The 24,521-nt window shown below is 43.6% G+C and overlaps 1 long non-coding RNA gene across 3 annotated transcripts in view; it reads left to right on the top strand.

Moving 5' to 3' along the window:
* Nucleotides 1-12,890, top strand: part of LOC112547241 (uncharacterized) — a 133,875-nt gene extending 120,985 nt beyond the window's left edge. For all 3 annotated transcript variants that reach the window (XR_003090986.2, XR_012901073.1, XR_012901074.1), the window contains 2 exons: nt 11,279-11,463; nt 12,730-12,890. This is a non-coding gene — a long non-coding RNA (uncharacterized LOC112547241). The remainder of the gene's footprint in view (nt 1-11,278; nt 11,464-12,729) is intronic.
* Nucleotides 12,891-24,521: the final 11,631 nt, after the last annotated feature.

The following is a 24,521-nucleotide window of genomic DNA, read 5'->3' as shown; positions in this document are numbered from 1 at the left end:
AAACACAAAGCACTGATCCAATAGTGGTGGCTAGTATTGTGACAGATACGATGAACACAAACATATCTTCAACAGCAGCCTGTAGAACATCCATAACCTGTGTTGATCCAGAGGGCTGTGTGTATTTCTGTGTTCCTTGAATCACCAAAGGATAATTAATGCAAAAATCCCAAGATTGGCTATCTGGATAGCTAGTCTTTGAAGCTTGACCTACTGGGGAATAGGGGAAGGGACTGATTTTACTTGTTTTCAGGAGTCTGGGGGACTTTTCGTATACAAAATTGAATTTAAACAGACTCAGAGCCTTCCTTTAGATTCAGAGATGTGATATGATTTCTGGTCCAAGGAGGTTTCCAAGTGTTGGAAGGACTTAGGCCTACCAGGGCCCCAAAGGATAGGCAATTTCTGGCATGTTTAATAGTTGTGTAGAACCCTTTAGTATTTTAGAATGTTTTCTCTGCTTTTGACCTAGGAATAAATGTGCTTTCCTTTGTGGAGGCTGGTTGGTAACTGGTGTACACTATTGTAACCCCAGAAAAGAGTGCAAACCACAGATGCAAAACCTTGGACAGAGCCGTGAGGAAATTTCAGTGGGATGCAGATGGACTGCAAGCCTGAACCCTTGGTCTAGTGGAGGGAGAGAAATCCTGAGAGAGGTGTCGGAGACATCTTGAAACATTATGCAGGTGCCCTTCAAGAGGCCAAGATCTTTGTCTGTCAAAGATAGATTTAACCCTGAAAACCGTGTCAGCTGTATCATTTTAAAAATGGCTTATATGGTGTTTTTACTCCTGACCAACTGTTTTCCACATAAAACTGTATTTTGTGGAGGAACTGACAATGTAGGTGGCACATGGATAATATTGTCTGTAATGTGTGTATGAGGGAAATAAAATTTAAATAATAAAGCACAAAGTGTTTCTCTGAATACATTTCAAATGTTATTGGAATAGGCAGAAGCAGGGGCAATGTAAAATAATAGATATTTGGCATCCTTAATGGCCCTCTGGAAATACCTAAGAGCAAACCCAATAATAATACTAGTAGACAGTCAATTGTCCTCTGAAGAATAGTAAGAGTTGTTTCTACATGCATCAGCATGAGGAAAAGGACATAAATTATTGCACACATAGTTCTGATAGTTGGGTTAACACCCCTGGGCTACACGAAGTAAGAACACTCTGGAAAAACCAAGATTTTAATCGTTGCAATGGAAATGTTAAGGGTTGGGAAGAAGAAAAAGCCAAACAACTACCTTCTCTCTAGAGGAAGGTGAAATACTGACTGTGTCTCAAAGCTTATCTGGTTCCCAAGGCCATTAACAGATTCTTGAGGCCAGGGGGAGTCTCAGCTGATGTACATTTGCATAGCTCCATTGAAGTCATGGCAGTATGTTGATTTACTCCAGTTCACAATCTGGCCCTGAATATTGTCCTTTTGAACTATATCCACATTTTATAGCCCTATACAAAATAATAAAAAAAAATATGTTGTGTAAAGTGTCCAATGTATGAGAAATATATTGTTTACATAGGGCAGTCTTTCCTAATGGTATCCTATAGCTGTAAGTCATATTCTTTCCTTGATTGCCTGACTGATTTTGTTTTTAAATCAGATGTCTCCCTTGTGACAGATATTTAGCAAAAAACAACTAAACCAGGAAAGTTAAAACTAAAACTCCTCTGCTGCAAGAAAGGCTCATAACAGAATCTCAGCTGTGCAAATGATCAGAATTAGTCTCTTTCCACCCCTCCCAATTTTCATTCAGTTTTGATGCTTTCTTCCTGTACTCTAGGTCTGTGGTTGTGATGGGCTCTTGTCAGGACTGCTTTTGACATGCTTCCTCCATTGCACATCTATGCAAAGGCCAGTCACAATCTAATCCTTAGGATTTTGCTATATCAAACACAAACAACATGCAAAATAAAATCAAAGTAAAAATGGAGGGGAAAAACACGTTTTATTAAGTCATCAAAGTGTTTACTCCCAAATCGCCTAAATTCCCACTTCACCAAGCTGTGTTGTTGCTATCCAATGTGATACCCACTTAGTAAAATGAAAAAATAATAATGCTTAGCTGTTATATATAGCATTTTTATGTGCAGATCTGAAAGCACTTTTCCAAGGTGGTAATTCTCACAATCCTATTTTACAAATGACAAAACTGAGGTAGAGAGATGCCATGACTTGCTCAAGGTAATAGAGCAAGCCACTACCAGAGCTGGGAATAATATCCAAGTCTCCTAACTACCAGTTCAGTCCTATGCACTGAGATACATTGTTACCCAAAGCAGCTGTTCTTAAAATTGTGTCATCATTACCCAAGGTTACTGGAAGACAGTCTCTGTCCAAGAGAACTCACAATTTAGGTTGAATAAGAAGGTTGTTTGTTTCATGAGCTACATTAGCAAGAGATGGCTCTATTTCACAATATATATGCTGTCATAAAAGTAGCAAGCAGCAAGTAATGCTATAAAGCTTCTATCTCATTTTGCACACAAGGTGTGATGGCCCTCCAGGGCTGCAGCATGCATTATGTACAAGCAAAGTTTTGTAAAAGCCTGCCTTAATTGTTTCTGCACAACAGACTATAAACTTGATGTCCAGGACCAGAGTGTTTTCAAGGCAGCTCTGCCAAGGGGGAGACTACAATGTTGAAAAAGAAAAATTCCATGGACTTTCCATCAGTTCTTCAATCATGAAATAAATAAACATCACCCCCCCTACTGAGAGCTGTCCGACATCATCTGAATATTCCTCTTGCTGTGACTAGCCATGAGTCTAGGCGAGTGCATCTCTGAATGCACGCCAATGTACCTGGTATCTGAATTAAGGATGTAAAATCCAGATTAATCAGTTAACCAGGTAACATTATGTTTAACTGGTTAAATGCTTAATCTGGGACTGGCAGTGGGCCAGTCCAGCCCTGGTAGGCTGGAGCGCTGCCTGCCCGCAGCATGGCGCAGCAGGCCGGCCAGACTGGAGCATTCCCAACCCATGGTACAGCAGGCTGCGTTGGCCAGGCCGGGCCCACTGTGGTCGAGGGCTGTTCAGTCCAGGCTGGGCCCACTGTACCACGCAGCAAGTTGGGGGGGGGGGGTGTTCCAGCTTGGCTGGCCTTGGCTGATTTTGCCCAGCCAGGTAAGTTAACCGTAACCGGTATGCATCACCTTTAACCATTCACAGTCCTAATTCGAATCTAGCCTAATGTGTGTAGCTAGTAACGTGAAATCCTGGTCCTACAGAACTCAGTGAAAGTTTGCCATTCATTTCCAAGGGACCAAGGTTCACCTTGAAGTCTTCATTGTCTGTTTACAAGACAGAGCTTGTAAAAGACATAAAGTGCTGACATAAAGTGTGTCCTGTTTAACCTTTTTCTGCAAGCAGATTTTCACACTGAGCAGGAAACTCCTGTGAAAATCCTTCATTAGCTGATTCCACAAATCAAGACCAGTTGACTTGTTATCTGGATTATTATTACAGTTTGAACCACCGCTTTTAAGTGTCTAAATGGTTGGCAGCCCTTTCACTTTCATATTTACTGCTTTCTGTATTTCAGATCATTAATTGCTGTACTTAGATGTGTTTATTAAAAAATTAACTTGATAAATGTTGGTGATTGTATTTTGATCTGATGGTTATGAATCAGCTTGTAAATACGATAAAATCTGTAACTGATCATCAGTCCACATGTAATTGTCAGGCTTTAATTCCCGTGAAAATGCTCATAGGTTGTTTTCCCTTGTCTGTGGCTGGTCTGGTCGCTTCTTGTGGCATTCTGTGCAAAGTGATAAATGCAGCTCTGTGTGATGAAAATGGAAAATAGAGCTGGTTGAAAAGTTTCAAATTGTGAAATGTGGGGTGGGAGATGGGAAGAAGATGTATACACTGTTCATATTTTATAGATTCATATGTTTTTAAGGCCAGCAGGGGCCATTAGGATCACCTGCATAATACAATCCAAAGCGAAAGAACTTCACCACATTTGCCAAAAGAGCATACTTCAGTATGGATTCATTTATTGGGCTGGCTAACTTTTTTTTGTTATAAGATGATGGTATGTGTTTTATGCAGCACTATGCAGACACACACACCGTTAGTGCTTGTAGTTTGAATTGGCAAGGAGAGCTTGAGGAACAAAACCTTCTACCATTTTCCCAACGTGACCACAGGCACATCACAATTGCAATATGCCCAGCCACCATTGGACACTTGAAGAGTAGGAGTCTTGTGATGATCCTCACACAGCAGAATAACACATGTTGTCTTCATTTCCTGTAAGTGGGCCTTTTAACCCATTTAAAAAAATAAAAGTCTGTGTGGAATCATGGTGAGACAAACATTTAAAAAAAAGAAATACAACTGCACAAAACCCTCTCACAACACAAGCGCGGTTAGATGAGATTAATCATATAGCTGTGATTATTGTTATCATACTGTTGGTTTTTGCATGTCTTAGCCTTAGCTGTTCATAGGGTAAGAGATCCCATATATCTCTCTGTTGTTTCAGAGAGCTCTTGGATTAATAATTAAAAGTGATTGATTGTTCCACATAGTCAGTGTTAGTAATGGGTTAGATTAATAGGAAATTGATTGTATTTTGAAGATACCATTGCAAAGTGCAGCATTAGCTGCTAATGTATGTAAGCAACTTTAAACTGTATTACATTGTGAAAGTAGGGGGATGGGGAACAACTACTCAGTTACAGTAGCTCCATTAGTTTAACTGAGGAACAGGCAAGGGATGTCCATCCACATGCATGCTGCTATATCTCTCTGCGTGATGACTGATTGAAAAGAGTATGCTCACTGACTCCACAGAGACCGTGACAAGGTCCTTTCAGTTCATCTGCTGTTGGAATATACTTACTACTTCAAATATGTTTTATTTATATGTTAAGTTAGTTCAAATGGGGGAGAGATGTAGCAAGACTCCGTCATGATTGTTGAATCCAGGCCCAGACTCAGACAGACCCTGTCTGGTAACTCTGTGCAGTCCATGCTGTGCCTGAATTCTTCATTCTGTGAGCTAGAACCTAGTGTGTGTGAGAGAGTGCGAAATCCACAATAAAAAATCCCTTTTGTGTTTTCTAATACTGTGGCCTATCTCTGCAGTGTCCTTCTGCTCTGAACAGTACCATATTTTTTGCCTTTGTTGTTCAGCAGACCCTGATGACAAATAGCGCAGCTAGTGACAAGACAGAGCCAACCCACAGAAGGGAAGAGGAGTGGGAGTTTTAGAATTGTATCAAGACTCCAGGGAATGGGTAAAGTGGTTGGGAGACCCATTGGCAGGAAGCAAGTATCTGAGCCTAGGGAAGGTTATGTATTGCAACATGGTTGTGCTGTTGGGGGGAGGGAGAGGCAGTAACTGCAGTCTGAGGAAGTAGGTAAGGTATTCCCTGCATTGTGTCAAGGTGGCATGGGCACAGAGGACCAGCTTTATTTAAAGGTGTTTAGACAGGCACTCAGATGTTTATGGAAATCCTGCTAGGTACCTAACTCCCATTGATTTCAAATTCTTTCTCTGGCATAAGTTACAGCAGCCTCATAGACAGCCTGACTTAGGCCAGTTGGTAATAGTGCATTACTAGAGGTCGTTATGCAATTGGGGATCACTGGAGCAGAAGACACTCAGGCTGGGCTCCTTCCTTCCAGTGAAGCTGTGGTTGGATACCTCAGGGCAGCTTTCCAGTCCTTTGTGCCATGGGAGCAGCTCATGAGGACTGTAGGTCTGGCCCAGAATGCATTTTTTTATGCTATGGTGCCTGGGGCATGAATAAGCTTTTCTCCATCTTAATAGCTTCGGAATCCAATTGAGAGGAATGTAGTAGATTCGCCAGTGGCATGTAGGAAAAATACAAATAGTGCTAAATGGTACTGAGGATAATAATAAATGGTTCCCAGTCTGTGCACAATGGGAATGAGACTAGAACTTGAAACACTTTTAAGAATAGTTGATTGATACCGCACACAGCAATTGTATAAAGAATGCCATTCTGATGGGCTGAGGGCTTTGATTACTGAACATTAATAGGCAATCGTTCAGTAGGCTTAAATAGATTTCCTGAGACATGTTATTCATCTCTGCCTCAGCTCAAATTGTGCCAATGAACACAGGCAGCAAAGGCAGGACTGCTACAACTAAGGAACTCTCTGTGGCATACAGATATCTGTATTTTATTTTCTCATTATGTGTGATCTACTGGTTCATTCTTTCGCCAGCATTCTGCTCCACCATTACTAACGAAAGAAGAGATGCTGGGCAAGGACCGAGTCCAATTCCTCTTGAAACCAGTTGACTTCATGGGAGCTGGAGGTTCATGGGAGGTCATAGTGGAGGTCCTGTGTGCTCTCTCTGGGCCTCCAGCAACATGGCTTCAGTGGGGCTATGTGGGTCAGGAGGGTAAGGTAGTGGTGATGGCTCAAAGAGACCATATTCCTACTGGGTCAGGATGGAAAGATCATACTCCTGTAAAGGTCAGGGTGGGAAGCTAATAGATCTGCTTCATTGCGGATGCTTGGGGAAGCCACTGGCTGTAGGAGACTTATTAGCATAGCTCCATTGAAGCCACATGGCTGGAGGCCCAAAGGAAGCATGTAGACCCTCCGTGGCTCTAGCAGCTAAGTCATCAGAAAATTTGAGAGGGTCTCGAGGCTCTGTGGTCTGTTCTGTGAAGGGCAAATTCTGCCCTGTGGCCATGGCCAGCTCGAGCCATTCCTGCGCCCCGGGTAGCGGGCATACGACGCAAGCATGGCTCTGCCCCTGGGTGCACAGCGCATGCGCGGCCCCGCTCCCCGGCGCGCTGCGCACCTTACAGCTGCAATCGGGCATGCGGAACCTGATGGCGGCTCTAAGGGGCACTGCGCAGCCCCTGACTCTGGGTGCGCGGCACCTGATTGCAGCTCTAAGGGACGCCGTACGCCCGGCCGTGTGGCACCCCTTACAGCTGCCATCAGGCGCCCCCCCATCGGTTGGCACCCCAGGCAGCTGCCCAGCTAGACCCCCCCCTTAATCTGGCCCTGCCTGTGGCAGAATGATCAGGGAAGACTCAGAGAGATTTGCTGCTGTTTAGTGCCCTCCAATGAATCTTCCCACAGAGGCCCTGCATTCTTTTCTGGCTAAATTGCTTTACTCTGAAAAGAATATTGACTTGTTTAAGGTAACGAGACAATTTAGAGCTACTAAAGAAAATAAAAATGGAAAGAAACAAATAACAAAGCACTAACTCCTAGATGATCAGCTGGAATAAGAAACAGGATCACTTCTGCAACTACAAATGTTTGAAATTGCAATGAGTAAAAAAAAAGTGTTAGTGCTTCAAAGACCATGCTCGCAGAGGTATTTTACTGACCTCATTGGGTTGGCAGAGTTAGCTAAGCAAAGTCACCTTGCCTGCAATGGAATAACTCATGGAGTAAGCACTACTCCTCATCATAAACGATTGCAGATTTGGTCCCGAGGTTATTAATCCTACTTTGTGTCTGTTCTTGTTCAGGAGTTGCTTGTGAATCTGGTGGCAGCAGATTTATTTTCTCAGATGTTAAAAATCTCACTATGTCTGGTATTTGCTAACTGCCTGCATGTATCACACTACAGTATTTATTACATTTTGTTGTTATGCATTTAAGTAGCATATAGGCACCCTACACATGCATTAGAAATACTTCACAAAGGGCACAACCTTCTATTGCTTTGCACTTTGTGTAGTCACAGCTATGCAAAGCTGATATACTGCACGACTACATAATCACAATGGGAGTATGTGATACTGCCCACTTTGCACTCTCTCTGCCCAGGTGTAAATCATTATGTAATATACAGGCAGTGGAGAATCAGGCATTCTCACAGCCCCTTTCTTAAATGGCTCACAACCTAATGGTAAACATTATTGTCCTCTTACGCTGGCATAAATCAGTCCTTTCATGCTGGTTGAAGTCTGTGGAGTTACATAAGTGTAATGTCAGTAGGAGAGAAGAATCCAGGGAAAGAGTCACAATAGTAACCACTACCCCCATCAAAGCATCTTTTCTCTCTAAGGGTATGTCTACACTAGCCCCCTAGTTCGAACTAGGGAGGCTAACGAGGGTGACCAAAATTGCAAATGAAGTGTGGGATTTAAATATCTCACACTTCATTAGCATGTTCCCGGGTGGTCGCCATTTTGGAAGTTGACTAGTCCGGAACAACTGCCTGCGTCTACATGCGGCAGTGAAACGGGAGTTCGAAGTAAAGCCCTCACTCGAATTAGCTGTTATTCCTCCTATAGTGAGGTTTAACAGCTAATTCGAATTAAGGGCTTTACTTCGAACTCCCGTTTCACTGCCGCGTGTAGACGCGCACAGTTATTCCAGGCTAGTCAATTTCCAAAATGGCAACCACCTGGGAACATGCTAATGAAGCGTGAGATATTTAAATCCCACACTTCATTTGCAATTTTGGTCGCCCTCATTAGCCTCCCTAGTTCGAACTAGGGGGCTAGTGTAGACATACCCTCAATGAGTTTGTGGTTTCCTCTTGGGTTTGATAAAAGAGGGGAAGAGAGGCAGTCGCTAGGCCAACAGAAGAATTCCTCCATCAGACTAAGGGGGTGTGTCTAAACTACATGGCTCCATCGATGGAGCCATGTAGATTAGGCTGATTGGCAAAGGGAAATGAAGCCGCGATTTAAATAATCGTGGCTTCATTTAAATATAAATGGCTGCCGTGCTGAGCCAACAAACAGCTGATCAGCTGTTTGTCGGCTCAGTGCGCTAGTCTGGACGCTCCCGCGCCGACCTGAAAGCCCTTTATCGACCTCCCCGTTATGCCTCATAGGATGAGGTTTACCGGGGAGGTCGATAAAGGGCTTTCATGTCGGCAGGGGAGCGACCAGACTGCCCCGATCTGCTGACAAACAGCTGATCGGCAGAACAGGGCAGCCATTTAAATTTAAATGAAGCCGCGATTATTTAAATCGTGGCTTCATTTCCCTTTGCCAAACAAACAAATCTACATGACTCCGTCGATGGAGCCATGTAGTTTAGACGTACCCAAGCTGTCTACTCCGAGCATTAGATCGGTACGGTTACATCTCTTGGGGCATGGATTTTTTTCACATCCCAGAGAAATGTAGCTATACTGATGAAAAATCCTTGTGTAGACCAGGTCAAAGAGTACTTCTAATGTTGTTTATGAACAGGGCTGCTGGTGGTTGGAGGGACAAGGGAGGCAGCTGCCCCAAGGACAAGCAATTTAAAAGGGCCTAGTGCTCCCGGCCTACACAGCCATTCGGCAGTAGCTGGAGCCCCAAGCCCTTTAAATAGCACCATTGCCACAGATGGTGCACCCCGGGGGCACTGAATGGCTGGCTAGGGGAGGCTAACTCCCAGCCCCACCCCTTCCAGGGAGCACAGAGCTAGGCCCGGGAGGCCTGTCAAAGTCTTTCCTCAGCCTGTTTAGGAAGATGGTGTTCCTACACCTTTAGTGTACACTGTGTCTACACGAGGCTTTGTCAGTCTGTGTTTATCAATAGAAGCAAAATCTGAACATTTGAAAATAAACTGAACTTTCTCTGAGGTGTGCATGGGGGGAACAATGAAAGACTTGAACAAATAATTTTTAATTTATTCTTAGGGTGTTTTTTTAACACATGGTTTTGTTCATTTTCTTTTGGCACAGCAATTATGCAGGAAAGTGCAGTCTCGAGTTTTCTTTTTAGTTAGAGAAACTGCCTTATCCTTTTAATTCTGTAGACTCTGCAGTAGCTGTGTGTTGGTAGAGAGGAAAGAATTATTTTAACATGCCACACAGCTTTGCAAACAGCTTAGCAGAATCTCTTGTTTAGAGAAAATAACCATCTTCTGTTCTTAGCGTTACAGAGAGGAGGACAAAAGCCTATCCAAGATTCTAAAGCGCTCTTGTAAATATTATAAAAAACTAGTCCCAGCTGTCAGAAAGGTGGTCTATGTTTATTCGGTCCTGCCTCACGATGAGCCGATGGACCCTCTTGAGGTCTCTTCCAGATCCATATTTGTATAATTCTAGGATTTTATGCTGTAAGTAGGACAGAGACAAATTTGCCAGCACATAGGGAACAATTTCTTTGTTCCAAAAACTTCTCATTAATAATGATTGTTTCCAAACTACAGCACCTTCAAAAAACAATAAAAAATAAAACCAGGTGCCCCTAGAACTTTTGGGGTCTTAATGATGTTGCACCAATGTAACCTGAGGCAGATTTTTACTTGCTATTTCCCAAGTTACTGGCTAAGAAAATTGAATGTGGGAGAAAAATCACATCTATTTTCATTATTCTTCAGCATTACAGCCTAAATTATCAATTAGAAGGGATGGCAGGAGGAACAAAATATGTCCAAGCCACTTAGCCTCAGAGAACTGAAATGAACCAATACAGGACAACTTCTTCCTGTCACTGGAATAACTCAGGGTGTAAATCAGTACAAAATTTGATTTTACACATTTTCCACACAATGATATATTCAAAAGAACAGCATAGAAACAAATGGCAATTTCTCTCAAAATCCTCATCACCGTTATGTAAAGTTCAACAATAATATTGCATCTGGAAAAGCAGTTTAAACTGTCCTCTAGTCTGCATTCTTGAACTAGGAATCAGGCAAAGTTCAGTATCTGTGGTAAATATATGGCCCCCATCACTGTATTATCGGAGTGCCCCACAGTCTGTGGTATATTTATCTTCACAACACCCCCCTGGGAAGTTTAGAAGTGCTGTTGGTTGCATTTTACAGAGGAGAGCCAAGGCACAGAGAGATTCAGAGTTTGTCTGGACTAACACTTAGAGCGTGACAAACCAGGGTGCAACTCTGCAGTCCATTAGCCTACCTCACACTAATGGCTGTCCCTGTGGGCCCCGCTACCATACTGTCAATGTGCACGAGGGACACTTTAGATCACAGCATGAAGGTCCACTCACACAGTTAGTGCAGATTTAAACTCCAGGTTGCTGCCCATTTATTGTCTAGACAAACCCTTAGTCCAGGGTCACACAGGAAGCAGAGATTTGAACCATGGTTTCTTCAGCCCCAGGCTATGATCCGAAGTGCTAGACCGTGCTTTCCCTGAATAAGAGGTTAGTCCAAGTTAAAAGGCACTGTCACAGTGTGGGCTATATTCTTCTGCCCGTGATCTCATTCTTTTATAGCCACATGAAACAAGTGTAGGTGCAGTTTTCTTTGTCCTTTTTAAGAAAGCCAGTATTTTAATGCATGCTTCACACAACAGACAACTACAGCCTGCTGATCTGTTCTCTTACAGGGGGTTCTCTCCATTTCCTGACTGATGGCCACATTGTGCCCTCACAGATCCAAGCATGGGCACTCTCCACCCCAAGAAGGTATCATCCCTTCTAAAGACAAGCGCATCACACATCTCTGCAGCACGTTCACCCACTGAGCCTTGTAGAGCCCTTTGTAGGTTTGGTATCTGTGCGGTGACAAATGGTGAGTAAAGTGACTGGACTCTCTGTTTTTCCCAGGATTATCCCGTTTTTCATCTATCTGACGTGGAAATCTGGAGTTTAAAACTGGACACCCACAGCTATTCGTTTTGTGCTCTCCCCTAGCGGGGGGTTGTACTGCAGGAGGATCCATTGTCCCCCCTGAGAGCTGGTACCACTCACAGGATTAGAGCAGATAAAAGTTTTCCACATTTTGATTTTTATGAAGGGAGCTCTGCAGCATGGTGGCAGCTGCCCACTTCTTCTCAGGGAAGAGAGCCTCATTGGCTATCAAGAAACATGGTGTAATGTACGACTGTCAGGGTCAGCCTTAATTCACACCATTTCCCTTACCTTTTCCCCATCCCTCATACCTGATTCCCCACAGAGCGCCTACTCAGGAGGTCAGGAGGAATGGGGAGCATGCCACATAAGAGCTGTATTCCCTTCTGGGTCCCCCTGGCACTGAATTCACTTGGTTCTTACTCCGCACCTTACAGAAGCAGAGGGTAGGGCATAGCCCTCAGTCTGCATTGGTTTTATTGGAAATGCCTATGTTGCTTTGCCTCCTGAGGATCCCTTACCCTGTGTTGGCTGTCTGGTTGCTCCCAGGGTGGATGATTCCTTGAGGGTGACTGACCAGAAAGGCCATCGGGGACACCTGCACTCCTAGATCTAGTTGGAGCAGAGGAGCTTGTTGACATTCCCTCAGCCACAAAGGGGAGCTCTTGAGAGGGGAGCCCTGTGAACTGTTCCATTGAGAAATCCCTAAATGCCAGCTCCAGAGAATGTATGAGAGGTCTCAGCCCACTGCTAGACAGGTTTGGCCTAAAAAATGCCAGAAGCAGGGAGAAGGGATGAGGAACTTCTGCCAACTCCCACTCCCACTGATCCAGACATGCTAAGTCCCAAAGAGAATCAATTCATCTATGCAGACAGTTACTTACATACAGAGTCTGTAAATGAAATCACTGTTTGGGAACTTTTGGAATTGTAAAGCATTACCAAAAAAAGTAGCATTTAACTCTGGAGAATGGTGCCCTTGATTTCTGATGGGGCATTTTAAGTCTCAGAACCAGAGCTGCATCTTGGGACAAGTTGTGGGTGTTGTGTGTGCATAGCGTTTGCACGCTTTTACATCTCCCTCATTGGAAATCCGGGCTTTGAGCTATGTATAAGTTAACATTACCATGGGATGTTTGTAAACACTAAACAATGTGTGTCCTTGCACAATCCGCATCAATAGCCTAACATTTGCTTTGTCCTTCAGCATGAGATAATTGTTGACATAAAGCCGCCATAAACCGTTGCTGACGACCTGTGGGATTAATGGACTGAGGAAGAGATGGCAAAGTATTAGTTTTTTTCCACAGTCTGGATTACAGTTTGATCAATTCTACTGAATCACAAAGGTCCATATCAATATGAAGGTTCAGGATTAAATGAAGTATATACCATATTTTGCAATATCATCCTTAGTACACTTTTAATGAGCTTTGTTTTCTTTGTACTTTTCAACTGACCTTTGCAATTACTGCTAGATTGGAAAGGGCCGTTGAACACAGTTTGTAAGTCTAAGGTAAATGCATCAGTATTAGAAATTGCCAGTGATCTTTGTTTCAAGAAGAGAGTGGTGGAAAAGGAGAGAGGGCATTTTGTGTAGTAATTGTCTTGTAAGCCGTTACATGCCTTCATTTGCTTTGAAAACATTAAAGACAAAAGTGATTCTCCTGATTACATCTCTTTGCCATGCTGTGTCCATGGCGGGCATTGGCAAAATATGGCCCATAGGTCAAATCCATCCCAGCAAACCTTTGGATTGGGCCCACCCCGATCCCCTGGGCTGCCAATGTCCTGCAGCCCAGTGGGACCCTCGGGCAGGCTCCCTGCCTGTTGTGCCCTGCATGCCGTTCAAAGCGGACAACTGCTGGGGCCATGGGCATCTCTAGGCCATATGCCCCATAGGGAATGGGGCTCCATGCACTGCCCCTGCCCCAAACACAATTTTTGCAGCAACCCTGCGCTGGATTCTAGCCAATGGGAGCTGCCTGGGCTGTGCTTACAGGCATGTGCAGCACACTGAAATCTCCCCTTCCTCTAAAGGGGTGTGTGGCACAAGGACACACATGGCCCCAGCAGTTGGTCACTCTGACTGTTGTACTAGGCTGCAGCAGGCAGGAAGCCTGACTGAGGGTCCCGCTGGGCTGCTGGCCAGGAGCTGCCTACTATACTAGTGTTATAAGACCTCCTGGACAGAGCACACACCTGCCACCCTAACTTCTCCCTCTCCCTAACTCCCTGTCCAGGGTCACAACCCAGACCCCGTACTCTCTCCTGCACCCCTGCCTCAGTCACAACCCTCTCTTAGAGCCTGCACTCCTCCTCCTACACTTCTCCCCCCAGGTCCAAATCCTCTCCTGCACCCAAACCCCCTTCCCAAACCCTGCACTCCCTCCTGGACCCCAATTTCCTACCCCGAGCTCCCTTCTGCACCCAACTTTCATCCCAGAACCTGCACCTCTTCCATTAACATATAAGAGAGCATCCCCTGACCACTTACCAAACTCTTGGAGTGGCTTCCCATTAAAAATTATTGCCCACCTCCTGGGCTACGGTATGTATTATACAGGATAATCATGTTAAATGTTCATATGTTAGCTGGCTATAATCGTGTCTAAATTTCATGTAAAAGAAGGTCTAAGAGGTATGTCCACATGTATCAATTTCATAAATATAAACACACTGGTTTCTTTTCTTTCTTCTCCCTTCCTCTTCTCCCATTCCCCACCCCCCCAAATTGCTATGATAACTCCTAAGTCGTCCCCTTGAGTATTCTAGGATGCATTTCATCATGCCTTAGTGATGTGAAAACATCTAATTTATCTCAGTAATTTTTTATTAGTTCTTTCCCTATTTTAGCCTCTGGTTCTACCTCATTTTCAATTGCATTCACTATGTTGGACACTCAATCACTATTGATCTTCTTGGGCCGTGTCCAGACTCAGGGGTTTTTTCGGGAAAAGTAGCCTTTTCCCAAAAAAACTTCCCCTGCGTCCAGACTCAAGCCGCGTTCTTTCGAAATTATTTCGAAAGAACGCGGCTTTTCTTTTGATGGCGGTAAACCTCGTTTCACGAGGAAGAATGCCTTCCTTCGAAAGTTCCTCTTTCGAAGGAAGGCGTTCTTCAATGTAAAGAGGCCGTTTTCGAAAGAGAGCATCCAGACTCGCTGGGTGCTCTCTTTCGAAAAAGCAGATTTCTCTTTCGAAAGATCCGCCTGCAGTCTAGATGCGATCTTTCGAAAGAGGCTCTTTCGAAAGATGCTTTCGAAAGAGTCTCTTTCGAAAGAAGCCTGCAGTCTAGACATAGCCCTGGTGAAAAACAAAACAAAGAAGTCATGAAGCACTTTCTACATTTTCTATTACTGTTTTTCATTCCTCATTGAGTACCCCGTCCTTGGTCTTCCTCTTTCTTCTTATGTATTTGTAGCATATTTTCTTGCTATCCTTTATGTCTCTAGCTAATTTGGTCTTGTTTTGTGCCTTGTCCTTTCTAATTTATCCCTACATACTTGTGTTATTTGTTTACAGTCATCTTGTGTGATTTGACTTTTGTAGGACTCTTTAAATTTGTTTAGATCATTTAAGAGCTTCTGGTTAAGCCAGGGTATCTCTTGCTATATACTTCCTAACTTTCCTATACAGGGGGAAAGTTTGCATTTGTGCCCTTAAAACTGTATCTTTGAAAAACTGCCAACTGTCTTCAATTGTTATTCTCCTTAGATTTGCTTCCTATGGGATTTTACCTACCAGCTTCATGAGTTTGCTGTAGTCTGCCTTCTTGAAATCCATTGTTTTTATTTGCGGTTCTTTCTCCTACCAGTGCTTAGAATGATGAACTCCATCACTGCATGATCCCTTTCACCCAAGCTGCCTTCTACTTCCAAATTCTCAACCAGTTCCTCCCTGTTTGTCCAAATCAAATCTAAAATTGCCTCTCTCTCCCCTATTAATTTTCTCCACCTTCTGTAAAAATTGTTTCTGGTGCCTTCCAATAACTTTTTGGATAATCTGTGCTTTGCAGTGTTAATTTCCCCAACAGATGTCTAGGTAGATGAAGTCTCCCATCACCACCAAATCCTGTACTTTCGATGATTTTGTTAGTTGTTTTAAAAAAGCCTTATCAACCTCTCTTCCTGGTTAGAAAACAGTCTCTCTCTGTGGAGTTGCTGCATTTCCTTATTCTGCTCAAATGTTTGAGGCATAGGTAGTGTTGGCTTTGATCCCACAGTTCACCAGCTGTCATAGTTACACCTGTATGCTGCATCTGGTTTAGACCTGACACAAAGTAATTTCCCTCAAAGACAAAGAGGGAAACCAGAAGGCAGGTTGTGACTTCAGCCTCCAGTTTGCTCTTGGGACAGCATAACATAGTGCTCAGGACCTGAGCCCCAAAAATAGGCCCACATTGCAAAATACAGGTCTACATATGAACTTCCTCACACTTGCACAGTATGTGTATTAAGATCCATGATTTTATTTTGACCCATTACAGAACTGTGGTAACCAAAAGTGAAGTTCCAGTCGGGGGTTTTGCTTCGGGCTCATCTTTCATAGTAACACTGTTGTGTTTCAAGTTAAAAGCTGGACCCTTGGCCCTGACTCCAAATTACTCATTTCAAGCATTCCTCTGTTCTAAATAATCATCAGCTGCAAACTCAGCCAGGAGCAAAACTAGAGGTTGAGGTGTGACATTCACATTTCCACCCTCCGTGAATAAAGAGACACAAATGATCCACAGAACCAGGGAAAGTACTAAGGGCTCTGGGGCAGGAAAGTTGAAAATTCACCAGACACTTGTTAGGCTTTGCATGAAGGGTTTTTAAACAAACAGTTGAGGAGAATATGCTATCTTTGGCAAAGTAATGAAAAAACAGATTGCAAAACAAATTAATAACAAAGGGCAGCATCTGGGCAAAAGTAGCTGTGCACACTTCTGATTTATTCCGAAGGGAAATATGAGTAGGAGACTATAGAATAGAATCAGGCCAATTTTTAAGTGCTACCTCTCAAGTTAATGAGCATGAGGCGATCCCATTTGCTCCTTAGTAGATGACAAGATTGGAAGATACTAGACAAGGTACAGTGGTGCTGGAACAATTTTTAGGGTTGGAGTGCTGAGTTACACCCCCCCCCTTAAAGCTGTTTCATGCCCCCTCTCGGACAGCTGCCAACTTTGTCAGACCAGCCTCACCATATGCCATTCATGGTAATGGTGTATGGTCGTGGTCTCCAACAAGTTCTGAAGCAGTAGCCTCTATTCAAATCCCGGGCTTCATTTGCACGTTCGGTATGCATACATTACCCCGCTAGTTCGCACTAGCGGGTTAGTGTATACATACCCTCAGATTGCACACTTTCCTACAGATATCCCTAACCTGCAAACAGGACCAAGAAACCCCTTAAAACTTAAATTGTAATTTTAACACCATTTCAATACACCACCAAAATAATAAGGTTCTTTTTGGACCAAAAATTCCCATGCTTGATCTCTGCCCCAAAATAGATTTTGTTTGGAAAGTTGACGTCAGAGCTAAGCCACCATTCTTGTGGAACCTAGGGTGTCTTCCACTGAGGCATCAGTAGGATTTGAATCACGCACTAGTCCTACTTCTATACACTTAGGTTCAGCTCCTAATAAGGCTGCAAATTAAATTAGCTTTATGGTCTGCTCTGCTGCCAGTGGGTCTTTGCTTGACAAAGCCTCTGTGTAGTTTAGCAGAAGGTGCCAGTAATGAAGTAGCAGGAAATTTACAAATCATGACAGAGCTGTATTGATAGGAGCTCTGTGGAGCTGTCTTGGCACATTCCACTCCTGCAGTTCACCATTTCCTTTCTGCAGGGTGAATTCCTTCATAAAAGACCTTGCAGAATTTTAAGGCTGTAGGACTGAATACCTAGGTCCTAGGTGTGTTACCACTCCCTACTCACAACCTCCAAAATGAATAATAATAATAATATTTAATATAAACTGAAAAACTGCAATAAGAGCACATTTGTCACAGTAGTTTCTTTTCTGATTGATTGTTCGGAAAACACTTCTGTTTCAAACTAAGCTCCCAAGCAGTTCATTTTTTTTTTGCATCCTAACACCTGCTCAATTTGCTTAACCTAAAATAAAAATGAGAAGGAAAATACAATAATATGAGGTGTTTTTTTCCCTGTTGTAATCCAACAAGATTCATGTCTTGTTTTTGGTCCCAGATAATAGCATAATTTTTGTTTGGCAATGTTGTATGCAGTTAGGAAGAGAGCTACCGTGTGTGTGTGTGTGTGTGTGTGTTTGTGTGTGTGTGTGTGTTTTTCACAATATCACAATATCAAATGCTTTGATATCACAATATCAAATGGGAAAATCATGTAGCTATTAATAGGGATTAAACCAACAGGGATCTACAGATTTGACAGCTATCTATGGCAATGACGCTAAATACCTATAGAATTAAATAGAGAGACAGCATATTTATAGCGGCTTCATGAGAGGTCTTAGAGAATTTACAGCTAGGATGGAGTTCCCTATTAAATTCTATAGGTTGATCCAAAAGTCCTCTAGAAAATGTATTATTTTCTCTGAAAGTTGTGTAGGATTTTTCCAGGGGGAATCATTGCTTCTTTCTCTTGGGATGTTTCCTATCCCTTCTCCTTGTGCCAGGGGAGTGAGATGTCTCAGTTGGGGGCCTGATCAGTGAGGGCTGGGAGTCTTTGGAGGAGTTTTTTTGCTTCTCACTTGTGTGGTCCCAAATTGATTTTTCTCTGGGTCAGTGTACCCCGTCTCAAAAAAGGTTCCCCACCCCTGCCATCAATAAAGAAAACATTGAAACCTTTTGTGTTGGATATAAACTCATATTTTTACTTAGTTTATCATGCTTCATTTTAAATAAATATGAGAAAGTTAAAACACTTAATCTGCTTAATAATTTAAATTAAACTGTTCTCTCCAGCTGCAGCACTGGCAAAATGGCTCAGGAGTAACTATATAATGAATGGTAAAACAAAAAAAGCAGTCATGTAGCACTTCTTGTGGCTTCTGCAGAAAGGTGTGTAATCTGGTGTTAAAGTCCATCCAGGACACACCATACGATCCATCATCTATAGTCAAGCCCTTAGATACAACCGCATCTGCTCCAATCCCACTGACAGAAACCAAAAACTTCAAGATCTCTACCAAGCATTTGTAAAACACAATTACCCACCAGGGGAAGTAAAAAAACAGATTGAAAGGGCCAGACGAATACCCAGAAACCAGCTACTTCTAGATAGGCCCAAGAAAATTAACAATAGAACACCACTTGTCATCACCTATAGCTCCCAACTCAAACCCCTCCAACACATTATCAATAACCTACAACCTATACTGGAACAGGATACTACACTCCGAGAGGCTCTTGGTGACAGACCTATACTCTCCTATAGACAACCGCCTAAACTTAGGAAGATTCTTACTAACAACCACAGGGCATACCACATTAAAACTAACCCTGGAATTTACCCTTGCATCAACCCTGTTGCCAGCTTTGTCCACATATTTACTCTGGAAACACCATCACTGGACCTAACCATGTCAGTTATATGATCAAGGGCTCATATTCCTGTACATTCAGCAATGTGATATGTGCCAGCAATGTCCCTCTGCGCTGTATATTGGACAAAGTGGTCAGTCACTTTCCCAGAGAATCAATGCTCACAGATCAGACGTCAGAAATCTCCACACACAGAAACCTATCAGCCAGCACTTAAATAAAACTGGCCATTCCCTTAAAGTCCTGACAACATGCTTCTTACTACAAAGAGACTTTAACACCAGATTATAGAAGACTTCAGAACTTTTATTTATGCTAAAATTCGACATGTTGTGAATGGGCCTTAATATAGATGATAATTACCTTATACATTACAGAGACAGCCTCCCCACCTTTTGATATTCGTAGTAACTCTAGATTAGCCACTTAATTGACTCTTACAATAAGCAATTCCCTCCTTCCTTGTCTCTTCCTTGTCCCCTCGCCCCCCTTTCTATTCTATGTAGCTGATTTGATAGTTTGTAATTTGTTTACTTTTTTCATTGTATCCCTCTGTTATATAATGGTCATGCCAATTCTCTTTCAGAATATGATCTGAAGAAGTGGGTCTGCCCCACAAACGCTCATCACCTAATAAACCATCTGGTTAGTCTTTAAAGTGCTACAAAACTGTTTTTTTGTTTTGTTTTACCAAGATCAGACTAACACGACTACCTCTGTGTTACTATGTAAGTAATGGTGAGTTTCCATTAGCATCTGGCAGTCCATGGAAAGGTTTGCATTGAACCAGGTGGGCCACGGGCCAAAAAATGTGAGAACTACTGGCCTAGTGATTGATGCTGGAGAGCTATTGGCGTTCTAGGCCTACCATTTACCTGCCCTCCCTTACCATCTTTGGAATGTCTACCCCCAGAGGCAGCACAGAGACTACAGTGGTTTGTGGCATCTGCAGAAGGGTATGTGATCAGGGGTGCAAGGGACTCCATGCTCACTCATCCTCTGCAGCTGCTGAGGAATCTAGTACAATCCATTGCTCAGTGAGGTGATCTCAGCTATGCTATATGGCTCTAGTCTCAAGAGTGTATGAGGGGGAGGGGAGCACTTCAAAGGTGATCAGTATCCCACTGATTTCAGTGGAGCAGAATTAGGCCCACACTGAGCATTTCTAAAAATCTCACCCAGCTCCAGTGTTCTAACACTCAGCACTGCTTTCTGTGAAGGGGAGGTTCAGAAACTGGGAATGTCCCTCTCCAAAACAGAGCACACCCCTTTCACTCTATGCGCAGTGCTGGATTTTCTGACTTTTCTAAACATACAGACTGTGTCTAGACTGGCCAGTTTTTCTGGAAAATCAGCCACTTTTCCGGAAAACCTTGCCAGCTGTCTACACTGGCCGCTTGAATTTCCGCAAAAGCACTGACTTCCTACTGTAAGAAATCAGTGCTTCTTGCGGAAATACTATTCTGCTCCCATTCAGGCAAAAGTCCCTTTTGTGCACAGCTTTTGCGCAAAAGGGCCAGTGTAGACAGCTCAGATTTGTTTTCCGCAAAAAAGCCCTGATCTCAAAAATGGCGATTGGGGCTTTTTTGCGGAAAAGCGCGTTTAGATTGGCACAGACGCTTTTCCGCAAAAAGTACTTTTGCGGAAAAGCGTCTGTGCCTATCTAGATGCTCTGTTCCGAAAATGCTTTTAACGGAAAACTTTTCCATTAAAAGCATTTCCGGAAAATCATGCCAGTCTAGACGCAGGCACAATGTGTTGAGCACAGCTCCACGCTCAGAGAAAGCTATCTTTTCCATTGCAGTTGCCAAGAAGAGGCCTGATCCTGGCTCATTGAGTTCTCTGGGCGTCACCTCACTGAACGGATTGCTTAGTAAACTTAAAAAGGACCAAAGTGAATATAAAAAGACAAGGCAATAATACCTGACAGTCAAATGACAAATTCTGTCACAGACAGCTTAGCAAAAGGAGAAGCAGCCATTCCTCAGGGGGTTGTGCTCCTGATGAATTTGACAAATATAAATATTTAGTAATAGATGAGCTGTCCAGGCCGATGACATGTCATGCTGTATGGCATTTGTGAATTGAATAATTGTCACCAGCTATTTACTAACTTTCACCAGAAGCCCTGGTGAAAGATCCCATTTGGGTTAGCAGTCCTAGGAAACACAGTAAAAACCAAGCACATCTCTCATAATACACTAGCCGTTCTGGTCAACAACCTGGGTATGTCTAAAGCTAAACCTATGCAACTTCAGTTACATCAATCGAAATAGCTAAATTTGGCTTTTGGGCTGCCTACATAGCAGGAAGTCGAAGGAAGAACACTCTTCCTTTGACTTCCCTTACTCCTCGTAAAATAATGGTTACCATGAGTCAGAGTAAGAAGTCCCCCAGCTTGACATTATTTTGAAATAATGGCTTGCTGTGTAGACGTACTCTCCGTAGTCTGCATTTTTCCTCAGAGTGACATTTTAGAGTCCTCTGTAAATCTAAATCAGTGGTTCTCAACCTTTTCAAGCATACGGACCCCTTTCCAACCTATTATAATTTTACAGACCAACTCCCCAAACAATATAGCTGTTTTCAAACATTCCATTACTTGATAATCATTTGAAATGTATAATAGTTTGTGTTATCTAAACAAATATAGTAGTATTGAGAGATAATACAGTGTATCCACATTGAAAAGTAACAATTTTGAGGTGCCATATATTGTCACTGAATAAAATTTTATTGGATCCACTGATCCATTTTTGCTAGTGACCCAACTAAACCCTTCCCACCACTCTAATCGCTTTTGAACAGTGAGAGCAGGGTGTCGTATTCACGTAACATGATCGTTTCAAAAAAGAGAAAAAAGGGTAAAAAGTGACCGATCCATTTATAAACTGACTCCAGATACAGTCGCAGCTTATCAGCTTCAGTGCAGGCTGAGGGACAAGCGTATTGCAGGGTCCGGAGCTTCTCAGCTCCCATTGCTGCTGTTCACTGTTCACAACCAATGGAAGCTGAGAGGCTCTGTGCCTGAAAGCAAACAAACCCAGACTCTGCAAGCCAACAAATGTCCTAGCAGAGTACAGCAAAATCTGCAGCACTTTTCAGGGTCACTTCCCAGCCTATCTGGGAAAACCGCTGGCGTGATGAGATTTTTTTATTCACATGGCACGTCTTCAGGCTTGGAGCCTGACAGCTCCCAGTCCCTCTGTTTCACCATTCTGGACCAAGGGGAGCAGTGGGAAGTGGCAGCGGCATGTCTCTTGGCCCGCACTGCTTCCTCGGCTCCTGCCCCCTCTGTCTTCTGCCCATCCACGGAAGATACAATGAGGGGGCTCTCGTGGCCAAAGGCAGCTCCTGCCCTGGCACTCCGCCCTTGACCAGGCATGGAGCCCTGGTGGCAAAAAAGAAAAGAAAAGGGAAAGAAAAGTAATGATCGGGCCCACCGCAGGGGGAGGGGGGAGAGGGCTGGAGCGTAAATGGCAGCACAGCTGGTGGCGGGAGAACAAATGGTTGCAAACGTCAAGCCCCGGGTGAGAATCACCTGGCGGAAAGTCCCAGTCCCCTGGTGGGCCCTTATTTTTAAACTTTCTGTGGAACCCCTACTGTACTGTCAGACCCCAGGTTGGGAACCACTGGTCTAGATGGCAAGCTGAAGTCAACAGGCTGTCACAAAACCCTCCACAGCATTGGGACACTTTAGCTCATAGGCATTTGGCTTGTGTGTTATATTATCTTAGGGTATGTCTACACTACCCCGCTAGTTCGAACTAGCGGGGTAATGTAGGCATACCGCACTTGCAAATGAAGCCCGGGATTTGAATTTCCCGGGCTTCATTTGCATGAAGCCGGCCGGTGCCATTTTTAAAACCCCGCTGGTTCGAACCCCGTGCAGCGCGGCTACACGGGGCTCGAACTAGGTAGTTCGGACTAGGCTTCCTATTCCGTGGAACGAGGTGTACCGGTAGTTCGGAATAGGAAGCCTAGTCCGAACTACCTAGTTCGAGCCCTGTGTAGCCGCGCTGCACGGGGTTCGAACCAGCGGGGATTTAAAAATGGCAGCTCCCCGCTTATGCAAATGAAGCCCGGGAAATTCAAATCCCGGGCTTCATTTGCAAGTGCGGTATGCCTACATTACCCTCCTAGTTCGAACTAGGAGGGTAGTGTAGACATACCCTTAGGTACTGATGCTGTGCGCTGTTAGACAGCTGCTGTGTTCCACCCCAAAGGTGGCTGCATTTCAGTGGTGGGCAAAGGGATGTTGGTGTATTTATGGATCCATAACAGCTGGGAGGCAGCAGAGTGCTGAGGACAAAGCCGCTGTGACACAGGAGCAGTGGCAATGCCTACATGAATGAAGGGGGAGCCTGCTCAGCAGTGGCACTTGTTACAGCAGCACACACCTTTCCCAGTACCGCCTTGTGCTGCTCAAGGACTGCAAGCTGATGTGCACTGCAGCTGCTTCTTTTGAATGTGCTGTCAGTGAGGCCCGTCAGTAGGACTCCTTTTTCTCTCTCCAGTTCATCAGTGCAGCAGCTCCCATGATTTTGATACTAAATTGGTAAGATGCTACACTCTCCATGGCTACGGCATTAATGGGAGCTAAACTAATAATTTCTTTACAAATTAAGCTCTTTCTAACTCCAAACGTTTGGTTCCTGATTCAGTTTCCGCTGTCGGCAAAAGCTCTGGTCAATTTTTTCATTATTTGAACCACTTTCCCTTATCCTTAATGAGATGCCACACGGTGGCCATTGACACAGGAGTTTGATACAGAGGTGGCTGGTGGAATCAGTTAAGTTAGCTGCATTGACTAAAGAAAAATAATTCAAAAGTTGCCAGGGACCTTCGGGCAGAAAAGATAGAAAAAGAACTGCAGCAAGGTAGATACGTTTCCTGGAAAATAGTACCAGCTGCTTCCATCTTCCTTCCTCAACCCCAACAAACCTCGCCAATTAATATTTGAAAAGTTCCACTGAGACTCTTTTCAATATTTTATTAGATGAGGTGATTCTCTCCTATATTTTCCTCATAAATATTTTATTTGCTTGTAAGACTGCAGCATGTGAGAAAAGTTTCTGTGTATTTCCCCTCAGTATTATTGTTTATATGAGCAGGTACAAATATAGCTCTCTTGAGAGTGATATGAAAAGGAATAAATTCTCCAGAGTGCTTTTTCACAACGTCATAGAAATCAGAGCTGGGAAGACCTATTGAGCTATCCAGTCAATCCCCTGCCATTTGAAGCTTGCTTCCTCTGTAGATGCTTGAGAAATAACTGAAGTGACTGGATTTCAGCTGGAAAATTATGCCAGAGTCTCAGAACAGTACGTTTAGCCTGATGTTAACGGGAAAGAAAGGAAACAGTACAGCCCCAGAAGGTGCTTTTGGCAAGATGCCATAAGGTATTTGTAAGTGAAATGCAGCTTGTTTCTCCAAGAAAGTTTCTATTTGCCTCAAGCAAATTCTGTCTAATATGAGGTACTTAA

Source organism: Pelodiscus sinensis, chromosome 2, assembly GCF_049634645.1.
Source record: "Pelodiscus sinensis isolate JC-2024 chromosome 2, ASM4963464v1, whole genome shotgun sequence".
NCBI lineage: Eukaryota > Metazoa > Chordata > Testudines > Trionychidae > Pelodiscus > Pelodiscus sinensis.
The sequence above is the reverse complement of the archived record's forward strand: the minus strand, read 5'-3'. Positions and strand labels throughout refer to the sequence as shown.